The 12,920-nt window shown below is 39.4% G+C and overlaps 1 protein-coding gene across 4 annotated transcripts in view; it reads right to left on the bottom strand.

The window, feature by feature from the left end:
- usp54a (ubiquitin specific peptidase 54a) overlaps positions 1–12,920 on the bottom strand; it is a gene marked incomplete at its 3' end in the record, with an annotated part of 79,553 nt that overhangs the window by 49,469 nt on the left and 17,164 nt on the right. Inside the window, 1 exon segment of one of the 4 annotated variants that reach the window (XM_014020174.1) lies at positions 7,925–8,025. 4 annotated transcript variants of the gene reach the window in all.

Below are 12,920 nucleotides of genomic sequence, written 5' to 3'. Positions count from 1 at the left end.
GCTGGGGAGAGGGAGGTCTGGGCCTCCCTTCTGAAGCTGCTGCCCCCGCGACCCGACCCCGGATAGGCGGAAGAAAATGGATGGATGGATGGACTTTCCTGTGCAGATGTGCTGAGGTGCGACTGATTATGTTTAGGTTTTTCTTTTGCTGAGAAACGATCAGAACATAATGTTTGTTTTCAATCTTCCTGTAGCCCGTTACTCTTCTCTGAATAAAATGACCATGAATGTCTAAATTTCAGTGTTGAGTTTACGAATCACAGCTCAACGACTGTCTGCAGAAGGTAAGAAGCTGAATACTCGTAATTCAGAATGGGAATGGGAAGTGTTGAGTATCACTTCTTTGGTAAAAATCCCTACATTTCATATAAAACTGTATAAGAAGTGTAAAGTTTGTGGGAGTAATTAGAGGCAATAGATTAAGAAAATTCAGGCATCTCAAAAGTTAACTAGACATAAAATGTCCAAAACTAAGGTATATTAACAGAAAAAAAGATGCTAACATAAAATATCAGAACAGGTAAACAAAATATTTAATTTTTTTTTTCAATGCAAAAAATTTATTTCACTAAAAAAATAACTACATACAACAAAAAAGCAAATACACATTATTATTTATGTAATTTAGGATAAAATAGTACAATGTTTTTTTGGTTTGTTTTATTTACTTATTTTTTTAAATTTGGAGATCTTTCCAGCTTGAGCTCATTTGATTTTTGAAAATAAGTGGCACATTTAAGAGTTTTTTCTTCACTCTGCACCCTTTTAATTCAGGGTATGATTTACTTTGTTATTTTATGTTGTACATAGATTGTAGATTGTATATTCTAACTGACCCATCTGATCTCAAATGATAAAAATTAACCTTTATAGACAAATACTTACCTGTTATTATGGGAGATGATTACCTGAAGCATTACCTGTCCTGTGAAGAAGCATCCACCTGTTCAGAAAAATCATTATTTACCTGCTTTGAAAAAAAGAAATACTCACCTGTTCTGAAAAAGAAATATTCATCTGTGTTGAAAAAAGAAATAACTCGTCTGTTGTGAAAAATGAATTTTTAACTGCTTTGAAAAAAAGAAATACTCACCTGTTCTGAAAAAGAAATATTTACCTGTTTGAAAAGTGTGTCTCACTGGACTGATGGAGTGACGCTGGGGAGATCTGAGGCTGTGATGGACTGTGCACACTGGTAACGTTTTTTGTCACCTGCCCGACAAGGCAGGTAAAAAATAAAAAAATCTTGTCGAACCCTGCCTTCAATGTTCCAACCTTATTTTACTGAGGAACACTGAACACTAGAAACCATGAAACAATACAAACTTGTTTTAACTGGACATTGTGCTCACAGCAGAGAACAGGACAGCAGCTAATTTCAGACCTTTGTGGAGGTAGCTGAGAAGCCAATCTTTTCCACCAATCTCATCAAAGTATCAGCCGATCTTCTCACTAATGGTAATTAATGTGCGATATGGCAAAAAATTTATATCACGATATACATTATGTTGAGTGGCGGTAATGATATATTTCACGATGTAAAACTTACAATAGAAAATAAATAAATCACACATTAATTGAGTGGAATAAATATGTTTAGGTAAAAATTTTAGACCTTAAAATCTCCTTTTTTAAGGGACACTTTAAAGTCTCCCATAAAAAATTTAATTTAAGGGAGATCTGCTTGTATTTATTCCTTTCTATACACTTTGCAGATTATTTTTTCTGCACTCCACCTGTTTAAACTGTGCACGCTCCGGCAGGGTGACAATAATTATAGTCGCACTTTGGAGTGCGCGCGCATTCGGCAGTGCGTCGTCGCGCTATGACCGCAGGAGAAACGAGGTCCAGACTGATTTTTGTGCATCCCACCTGAGCACTGACTTCACCTGCACTGACAGTCGCCTCGAGCAACGTCGCCTCCCGTGTGTCGAGCCCTTCACACATGCAGTGACGTGCTCCTCCCGCTGCAGTGTGGTCGGTCGGCATCCGACCAGAGGACGCACCGTCACGTAAATTTGTAAACAGTTCGGCGTTCATTTTCACACACCCGAACCAGGTCCGGATAAGTTTTTTTTCCCCCCTCTTCATTTGCGCTCTCAGCCACGCTGCTTCCTGCTTCCTCTGTTTTGACTCCAGCCGGTTACATCATCAAAAAGAATTGCGCGGTTGGCCGGTAGACTACAGATCTCTATCATAGGACAAATTTATATTGTTTCTACAGGATACAGTTTATATCGCGCATTCCTACTAGTAATCTAGAATATGGAACATATAAAAGGAGTTGTTTAATAGAAGAACTAATGGGCTCGACACACGGGCAGCGACAAACTACAGCAATTAACAGCTGTCATCGCAGCCAGGGTGAAACCCGACACACGGGACGCGATAGCGATTGCAGCGTTGCGAATCATGCTCTCAGATCGCTTGTCTTCAAGAAATTTGATTGGTTCTTCTACTGCCTCTTGTAAAGGTTATTGGTGGTTCATAAAAAGTGGGGTGTGCATTACAAACGTGTAAACTAAACAAATCTTGCGATGCTAATGATATTGAAAAACAAATGCATGCTAAGATACGATTTTATGAGGTAAAACTTATCGGATAACTTCACCGTGGCGCCAACAAATTCCCACACAGCTGCCTTTTTTAGTAATCACTTGGTGAAAGTGTTAGCTAACTGCAGTGTGTAGCATACTCTCCTCTCATTGGTCAGTCAATGAAACCCTCACTGATTGGTTGTACGCTAAGCGACAGCAACAAAAGTTGAAAATTTTTCAACTTTCATATGTCGCATCGCAAGCTCGCGTGTGCATGTCTACGTGTACGAAATTTCACATGCACTATTTTCGCCGGTCGCTTAGCTGGAGGAGGGCAAGCGATTGTCGCCTCACCGCACAGGCTCCATAGGAAATGAATGGAGAGCGAGCGACGTCGCCTCCCGTGTGTCGAGCCCTTAAGAGATCTAGAATTTGAATAAGGGCAGATAAGTTCAGAAAAATATTCATATTCCAGGCTATGCAAAGCTTTAAAAACAAACAGAATTTAAAAATGAATTCTGCATTTAACAGGAAGCTAAGGGAGAGACACTAAAGTCTGGTTGATTGTCCATGAGATAAGACATTGTGTCTCACTGAGGAGGTGGAATGCCGAAAATTGCACAGCTGAGCTTGCACCCCATGCTGAGACCCAGAATTATGCCCCGAGTCAGAACTATTTTCTTTCAAGCATTGTGCAACTGATCAGAACTTTGTGGGCATGTTTATTTAAATAATTAAACTTAAATTTAAAGAAACAAATTTGACTGATTGATGCTGCTCTCTCAGAGCAGTGTCAGCTTAGGAGCTGTTGGCTAAGGCTTTCAAAAAATACAGCCATCATTACATCCTGTGACAATGGTAAAGAAAGTTAAGTTATAAAGAAATTATAAAGTTATAAAGAAAGTTAAAGAACTTATGGAAGAAGACTGGACAGTTTTGCTTGGAGGAGATAACACGACTCTCTGTGGTGATGACCAGGAGAGCGCGTGTCTCGTATATCATTCCCACATAGTGTGTCTAAACAAAGCAGTCTCACAAATTTATAAAACAGCACCTAGCTATTCAATTAGCAACAGAAATTCCACATTTTTCTCCTCAAACTCCTTCATAATCAGCTGAAAGTAAACATCCTCTGTGAGAACCGCACTGTGTGCTCCAGTGGAAGGACTTACCACAACTTCTCCCTCGTGGTTTCTCTTGGAGTATGAATTATCCATGCAAAAAAGACCGTCTAGAATCAATGAGATCTGACATCTTTCCTCTTTCTAAAAGTACAGAGATTCCCTAACTCAGGAGTGGTGATGTTTTTATTCTCTGGAACCAGTTAGAAATCTGGCAACAGAGCTCTGAACCAGCTGCAGACAGGCAACAGAGACTAGCTGGTACCAAAATAAGAGTTACAGTAATCCAACCAGGAGATGAATAACACTGTGATAACTGTATTTAAGTCATTATTAAAGAGAATGGCTTTAAGCTTGGAATGACTATAACACCACTTGTGAAACTGACAGCATTACCAGAGACATTTGGTGCGGCAATACACTGAGGCAAAGAAGTTCTCTGAATCGTACATCAGTTCAGTGAAGGTATTTGAAGGAAATCATGGAGAAACGGAAGTTAAAACCCAAGTCTTTCACAGCCAGAGGACAAATAAAACAGTACAATACAGGGGTCGACATGGGGACTTTTAGGTTTTTCAGAGCAACCTATTTTCATTTTGGACAACCAGCTCCCACCTCCTGGTTATCCGGTGTACAACCAGGTGAAATCATGGATTTAAGAGTCCCAAAACGAAGTGCCCAGAGAACGATAGAAATTGTCAAAAGTGTGGGAACATTATAAATTAAACAGGAAAGATAACCCAGAGCAGTGTATGAACTACATGTTCTCAATGTTTCGCACCGCAACAGAAAACAGCTGCTGCACGCGCTGAACGTGTCCAGAGTTAACAACCCGTATTGTTTAAATTCCCTTTGCAAAATACGTTTACCTAAATTTGTGATAATCTGTCATTTTACAAATGTTCAAGAAGGTATACAGTATTTTGGCTAACGTTACATGTACTGACTAATCATAGTGGGTACGGGGCAGGGCATTGTTTAACAGTGTTTAAGTTGTGTGATTAAAAACACTTACTGTGAGTGTGTCAAATAAAAACAATAGCACAGAAAAAGACTGGCATTCATTTGTTACTATGCTTCCATCTTGACTAAGTGAGATACTTGGAGTGAATATTTCAAATTTAAATGTTTTTAATAGTAAATTTCCTGTCGACCCATGCTATAAGTTCAACATATTTTTAGAAACTATTACCAAGTGGTTACTTTTTGTGCCATCATTGAACAATCAATGGTTAGAACTTGCAGATAAATGTTATATGTACTAGGAGTAATATTCAATTCTAAAGTTGAAGACGTTTCACTTTCCATCCAGGAGGCTTTTTCAATTCAAAGTCTGTAGTGAGCTGAGATGAAACAACTGGGCATGCTTGAAACGACTAGACCAAAACAGATCCAACCCGCTTAGAAAATGATTGCTACTTTTGAATATGAATATCAGGGTTTACGCTTGGGTGGTATAAAGGTATTTTGTTTGTTTGGTGACAGTATCTTAAAATTATGATGGTATGGAGGTGAGGTGATGCTCACAAGCAGCCATTTATCTGTCAGTTATTAATTACTCAACACGCCACTAGGGCTGCCACAAACGATTATTTTTATAATTGATTAATCACCGATTATTTTTTCGATTAGTCGACTAATCGGATCATACGTTAATTGAATATAAAACATACAGCTTATCACGTCAGAATGCAGCTGCTATTATATAACCATGGTTRGATTTTAGCTATATGCTAACTAAAAATAATTGCTGTGGAAGGTAAGTTCTGCTCTGCAGATATTACACAGGTTTCTCTTTCATTTTCTTAAAATGATCCCACACTTTGAGCTCTGTTGTCAGGTAGCCATGATACCAGAGCCTGACTGTATAATGTCTTGTGACGTCCWCGGCCTACCCCAGTTACCACTACTGTGCATGTGTGTCAAGGACAGAAAGGCAGATGTGGCAGTGGAAGGTGTCAAAGCAGTTTGGAGAGTAAAAAAACGAACACAAAAAAAAGAAAACGATTAATCGATTATTAAATTAGTCATCAACTATTTAAATAATCGATTAGTTGTCGGTTAATCGATTAATCGTGGCAGCCCTACACGCCACAGAACCCTCCCACTTAGGAGTCTCTGCAGTCACCAACAGCAGCCACTTCCCACCGCTACTTTCTTTATTTATTTTTTTTTTACAAAATATGCCACATAATCCACCATAAGCACACAACACTATATCTATCTCAACAACTTTGTTGGAGGAAAATAGTCTGCAGTTGCTGCAACTAGGGGGCGTGTCACTTGTGATTCAATAATAGCCAAAAGGTCTTCGGCTGAAAAGTCGTGTCATATCAAGTGACTTAACAGATGGGCATAAAAATCCATATCATCTGCATAATGGAATGAAATATTGTTAGAAATAATTAAAACCTAATCATTCTTATAGAAACATGTGAAAAGCTAAAAATATAATAAAAGCATTGTAAACAGCCAGAAATCCAACAGGATAAAGAAAACAATCCACTTCATGGCACCACTATGAACTTTTGTTTGAGTGTCGCACAGCTTCCTTTAATAGTTTAAAGAAACAATGAAACTGTTCCTGTAATCTAAAGAGCCAACGTCAGATCACAGTGTACAGCCAACATGAAGGTCTTTTGATTTGTGGTGCAAACACTGGTGAGTATCAGACTGGCGGCTCTTTCACCACCAAACAAGCAGCTCACTAATCCAGAAACTTTGTTTGTGGGAGAGCTTCAGCCGTCATCATCTCACCCCGCCTCCTGTGAAGGTTTTGTTCTAATTTTCTCTCCCACATTCCAGCAGCAGCAGCAGCAGCTCCCATCAGCTCAGCGAATAAACAGTAAATCATCCAGACTGGGAGGAGCTCTTCCTCCTCCTCCTCCTCCTGTTCTTTCAGCACATTATTCTCCTGTGAATCCCGCTGAATAATGTTCTTGAATTTAAAGCCCTGACAGAAAACCCAACTCCTCGTTTCTGCTTCAAGAAAACTTCTTAGAGAAGTGATGAATCACACTGATGATGGTTCACGCATGAAAAAAAAAGACCTGCTGGTTTTTAACATCTGTAGGGATGATTTAAGATCGCTTATAAACCTTTATCCAGAGAAGATTCTGTCTGCACACAGAAATGCCTGATGATATGGCAAAAAAATAACTGCAATACTGCTAAACTTGTCAGCAACATCATATATTATAGGGGGTTTAAATTCCAGATGTTGACATTTTTAGGAACAGTTGAAATATGGAGTTTGTAAATCCACCAGTAAAACACAGTAGAGGTTATTTCATCGTTTGAGATTAAATTCTTTAGTGAGGACTAAAAACTGATGGAGTTATAAAGAGAAAAGCACCGCCACTTTTTGATCTGCTGTGCAAAACCATCTGCAAAGTATGAGATTGACGAGATTAAGCATTAGACTCCTAAAAGTCTGGATATGAAGATTATTGAAGCAGAGGTATGGGATCAACTTGACAAAGAAAACATGGACAAAATGCAACTAGCATTGAAAGAAGAGTTTTGAAATTCAATGAAGTCTAGAAAACTAAATGATATTAAGTAAAGTATAATTTCTGTTGAAGAATTAAAGGTGGTCAGGTGTTTTTGTACTTTTTCTTTTCTGGACATTTTCCCTTTTTTAGAATAAATTAAAAGCTGATATTAAATAAAAATACTTTTCACAGTGAGGTAAAGAGTTGCCAAATAACTAACTTAAGTTTTAGACATCCATGATTAGTCAAAAAAGGAAGAAGAGATTAACTACGTTTAAACACTTGGCTGGAGAGGAAACCGCAGCCGGACGTTTAAACTCCCTGAAAACAAACCACAACCGCTGTGTGAGCCGAATTCATCAACACACAACCGGACGAACCCTGATCCAAACACACAACCCAGAAAACACCGGCAGTGCTGCGTTTAAAAGGCAGCTTTTTTACACGGAGTCCGGCGCAGACCCGAGCTGCTGGCTCCGCACCGGGGATACATTACATCACTTCCAGCAAACTTCAGCCACAACAATGAGGGCAAAACGGGCACCGGTGGCCCGTTTAAACCCGATTATACCTCACATGTGTCGGATTTAAAAAAACAAAAACAGAAAGCATCGAACCTGTACAGATATTTCTCCTACTACGGCAAGTCTCATCCGTGTGTGACCCGGTACCGACGTCGTAGTAAGTACGCAGCAACAGCCAGTGAATGAGAGTACATGCTCAAAGCATCACGGTAACAACAGGAGCCCGGAGGCCCGGGAGGGGAGCTCACCTGTGGGCCGAGGAGGACCGGAGGAGGCGCTACGGACTCCCAGCAGCTTCGTCCCGGAGGCAGCGAAGCTTTGAGCCCGAAGAGAAGCGGCGGTTATTGTGTTTAAAGCGGTAGGAGGGAGGGGGCGGAGCTACTACCTGCAGCACGGGGCCGAGCGGCGCGTGCATCGCCGGGGGCGCGCCTCGCGTGTGCGCGTTATTACACAGAGATGCTGTCCCGAGTTAACTTTGAATGGAATACTACTAAACAATAAAAATACTAGAATAAAAGTTATGCACTCAGTGTTTCTGAGATGATTTATCTGAAGCACAAATACTACTGAAAAACTGAAATGTTTCACCATTAAAACATCTTACTACGACTGCTTTGGTTTATTTCAGTTGAATTATTTTATACAAGTAAATTATATTTCCAAAATGTTGAACTTATGTTAATGTGTTCATATATCAAAACATTCAGCTTATTTAGGAGATGGTGGCTTTCTGTTTCAGTGTCTTATCCAGGCCTACTTTTTGAAATATAAAAAGTTGTGCTTCGGCTGCTCTGCCTTTGTCTTTTGTTACTGACTTAAGTACAGTAGGCTAGTTTTTGCCACTTTTAGCTAGCCTTTAGCTACTTTAATCTTAAAGCTAACTTCACTAATAAAAACAAATTAAAGGATTGTTCTATTGTAAACAAGTCTTTGATTTGTAACAGCTTTTTTTACTGCTCAAAAACATTCAGTCGTTTAAAACTGCTTGCTATTGTGTTTTTTAGCTAAACATTTGCTGCTCTTTTAATGTTTTGTTTATTGTGTTCTTATTACTTTAGCTTTAAGTTAGCCTGGTTAAAACCAGACCCTGTCCTTCACTTTGCTTCGTACAAGGGTCCGGACTTGATGCACAGAGAATCGATTTCTTGCAGGAGGCGTGGCCTCTGCTGAAGCATGTACTGTATGTGTTGTCGCTGTGAAGGAGGCTAAGCTAAGAAGCTAACCGGAAATCGCGTGTGCTGTAAACAACCCTACTGAGAGGAGAAACATACCGAGCCGAACGAGACGACTGTAAATGAGAGCTGCTGCTTTGTCAGACAAATTTATTTTAATTTGGAAGCCTTATCAACACGGACTGGTTTCATTCACTTCCTCCACTGCCGTATGCTAAAATAACTAGCAGACACTGTGCAGAACATCGATGTCTTTCAAAACTCCTCCTTCTCTTCTCTGATTGGCCCAGGTAAAATAAACTACAAGCAGACACTGCACAGAAAATTGATATCGTTCAAAGCCCCTCCTTCTGTTTGCTGATTGGCCCAGGTAAAATAAACTACAAGCAGACACTGCACAGAAAATTGACGCTCTTCTCCGATTGGCCCGGCTAAAAATCTGCCAGTGAAATCCATCTCACTGGGAGAAGCCCCAGACGGAGCAGTGAAGGGAAACTAGAATTGATCGGAGCTGCGTAGGAAGGCAAGGGCCAGGCTAGCTTTTAGTCAGCTTTTAACAACTTTTAGCTGCAGACTACCCTTTAAAATATTTTAGCTAGTCTTTTTCTAAGTTTAGGTTGTAGCTGCGCACCGGCCTGATGCCTTAAACTGGGCAATTCTGAGAAGAAAAAAGTTCAGCTTTTATTCCTTTTTGACATTTAAAATCATATTAATATCAGTTAAAGTCTGTCTTTGGGTATTTGTTCCTGGCTCTTTTTGTTATTTATGTCTTTTTTTTATTTGTCATTTCAGTGTAAACAGTTTTTATCGTAACCTTATGTTATGAAACTATACTGCTTACATATTTTGTTTATTTTATTCTCTGAAGTTGATTTTTTATTTGTGTCTGTGTGAAATATTTAAGTCTATTTTTCTGTTTTTATTATGATTTAAAATAAGTGACAATGTATAATAGTCAAAATTGAAACACATTTTTGTTAATTAGTTTTTTATATCTTCTTTTAGTTTGTTTTTGTTTTAATATTTCTTAGTACTTGTGCTTGTTTCGCAAACTTAAATTTTTCTTTGTGTGTGTTTTACAGTTCTTTTGTTTAATTGTTCTTTTTGTGTCTGTTTATTCTGAGTTTCACTGCTGTTTTGCATGATCGTCATGGTTTAGTGTTTTTTTACTTTGTTGCTTTAAAAGTGGCCTTTCTGATTACAGACCTCATTTAATACCTCCGCCAAGGGCGAGGTAATGTTTTCGGTCGCGTATGTCTTTCCGTCTGTGGACAAAATCACTCAAACACTTGTGGACGGATTGTCATGACATTTTTACCACATGCGGATGCTGGGCCAAAAAACACAACTTTAAATTTTGGTGATGTTCTGGATCACGATGCGGATACAGAAATTTTTTTCTTTTAACACTCTGAGATCGGCAAAGCTGTGATGCTTTCACAGGGCTTCTGTAAAAAACAGTGAGCTGGATTGGACAGCACGGACTTCAAACTTTATAAAAGTAATTTTAAAACCACATTTAGGGCCTAATGATGAATAATTTTTGCCACAATATGCAAATTTACAGAACGTTTTGTGACCAGGAAGTGCGTGACTGCACCATGAAACCTATTTTTCCCATTTCCTCAAACACACCACATTTCCGAAACAACCAATCAAAACAGTTTCTCTCTACTAGGCTTGTAAACAGAGAGCTGCCGGACCTCAGTTTGGAGACGGGGGGAGCCAGGAAGCACTTTATAAAGAGAGTCAAACCATTACAAACTCACACAAGGGGATAAAACAGACGTTTTACATGGTGAAATGTGACTGATGAAAACTTAGGAGCTTAATCTGACACCAGTTTGATGATGAATAACATCGGGTGACGAGTCTGACTTTTTTTTTTCACATTGGACTCCACCAAGAAGAAATCCCGTACATACTGCCTGCTTAAATGTTCGCTACGTCAGAACTTATTCGGCAAATGTGTTTCCATCTCTGCTTTTGCGCATTAACTCTTACAGGATAACTGGTCTTGGCGGAGGTTTGCACTCTCCGAGTGCTTCTAGTTTATTTATTTTTTGCTATTTTGGACATCTTTTAATTTTTAGATAAGTTTAGTTTTTATAAACTTTATAAGAGTTACATAAGTCCTGTTGTAGTCAGTATTTATGTCATGTTTTGTCCCATATTTGTCTTTTGGTTGTATTGCTCACAACAGAAAAGGTAAAGAGGTGCTTATGTTTTTGCTAATGTCTGTTTTTTGTCATTTAAACATCTGAACAATATTTGATGAAACTTTCAGAAACTAATCATTAGATAGATTTACAACTAAAAGACATTTTAAGATTGCTGCCACAGCTAATCAACAAAAGAGGCTTTATAGATATTGGGATCAAATGGATGTGGTTGTTTTTTGGTTTTACGTTTGTTCATTTTACCTGAGCTGTGTGAGGTTTTAGGAAACACAACAGTTTGTTAGCATTAACACGTGATCATGCAGAGGTTTTAGGTGCTGATGAGCTGCAGCTCTGTTGGATTTCTGTCCCTCTGTGTGTTTCTACACAACGAGCTGCTGACCGTCTGTTTTCTCCTGCATGTGAACACAGCAGCTTCAGAGCTGCTGAGGTGAGAAAGTGCACCTCTGTGCTTTTCATGGTCCGTTCAGATAACCGCCATCCTGACGTGGTTCTCCTCTGCAGCTTCTGGGTTTCACTTCAGATCCAAACTGAGCAGCAGGTAATTATTTACAGCCTGACCATTGGAGCGGTTCTGCTGCTGGAATGAGGGGTTAAACCAGCGAGCTGACGGCTCAGAGAGCAGCAGTGTGTTTCTGTGTCAGCGTCTGCATCGATCAGATTATTGATCACGTCAGGAACACAGCAGGCCACGCGAGGGTCGAACCCCCCTGCAGGAGCAGCAGAGGACTCGCAGTCCACCCGTTTGTTCTGAACCGGTCGGCTTTAATTTAACTGAAACCCCGACATCTGCCGGCATGTTTTTACTACAAACACTGCAGTGGTCCAGGAGGCAGACAGAAGTATTTATCTCTGAGCAGCCTGAAAACACACGCAGACACGGACAGATTCAGAGGAAACCAGGCCCTGGGCACAGCAGAGCGAGGGGCCCTTCACACTCTAAGCCGGTGGTTCCCAACCTTTTCAGACTTCTGTACCCCCTGAGCCATTTTGTCATACCCCTAGTACCCCCTCTGTCAAACGTAATGATGATTCTCCAAAACTATAATGTACAACAGCTGATTATTAAATGAAAATTATTCATTTAACCCCCTAGAACATTTAATTCTCAGGCATTTTATTCTTTTCAACTCAAATTAAACATAAAGATAAGTACGTTGCCTTGAAAGTGAGTAAGTAATTAAACCAGGTAGGTTAATGGCAGGTGCAGGAAGCAGCAGTGTCCAAAATACATCAAATACCGCAAACGAGCAAATTCTGTGAGATTCCACGTTTTATACAGGATTCCATGTTGTGGCAGTTTTGTGATTCTGTTTGCATTTTCCATATTGTGGAAACCATAGGGCTCTACAGATCTCAGTCCTATTTTTATTTTATTTTGTTACACACCTGGGAAATTTTTCTATGTACCTCCTGTCATACGCTCACGTACCCCTGGTTGGGAATCACTGCTCTAAGCAACCAAACTGCAAGTTATAAAACTAACAAGAGCAGTGTTTCTCTCTGTTTTTGCATCTTTAAGTGGACTACTTTTCAGTGTTTGAGGTTATTATTTTATACAAAAAAAAAACAATTCAAACAAGATACACATCATGCACAACCAAAAGTCCAAACCATTTAATAAAAAAATAATCAGCAGGATCATGTATAGTTGCCAACAATTACTGTGGTTTGTTTACAATCAAACACTGACAAGTACACCTCGGGCAGTTTCAGCATACGACAAATAAGTCGTTAAAATAATCCCCAGATTTAAACAGAGTCAGAGGGAGAACAACGGCATCAAAATGTATGTATATATCTATCTATCTATCTATCTATCTATCTATCTATCTATCTATCTATCTATCTATCTATCTATCTATCTATCTATCTATCTATCTATTCACCCA

This window comes from Austrofundulus limnaeus, unplaced genomic scaffold, assembly GCF_001266775.1.
Source record: "Austrofundulus limnaeus strain Quisiro unplaced genomic scaffold, Austrofundulus_limnaeus-1.0 Scaffold243, whole genome shotgun sequence".
Taxonomy (NCBI): Eukaryota; Metazoa; Chordata; class Actinopteri; order Cyprinodontiformes; family Rivulidae; genus Austrofundulus; species Austrofundulus limnaeus.
The sequence above is the reverse complement of the archived record's forward strand: the minus strand, read 5'-3'. Positions and strand labels throughout refer to the sequence as shown.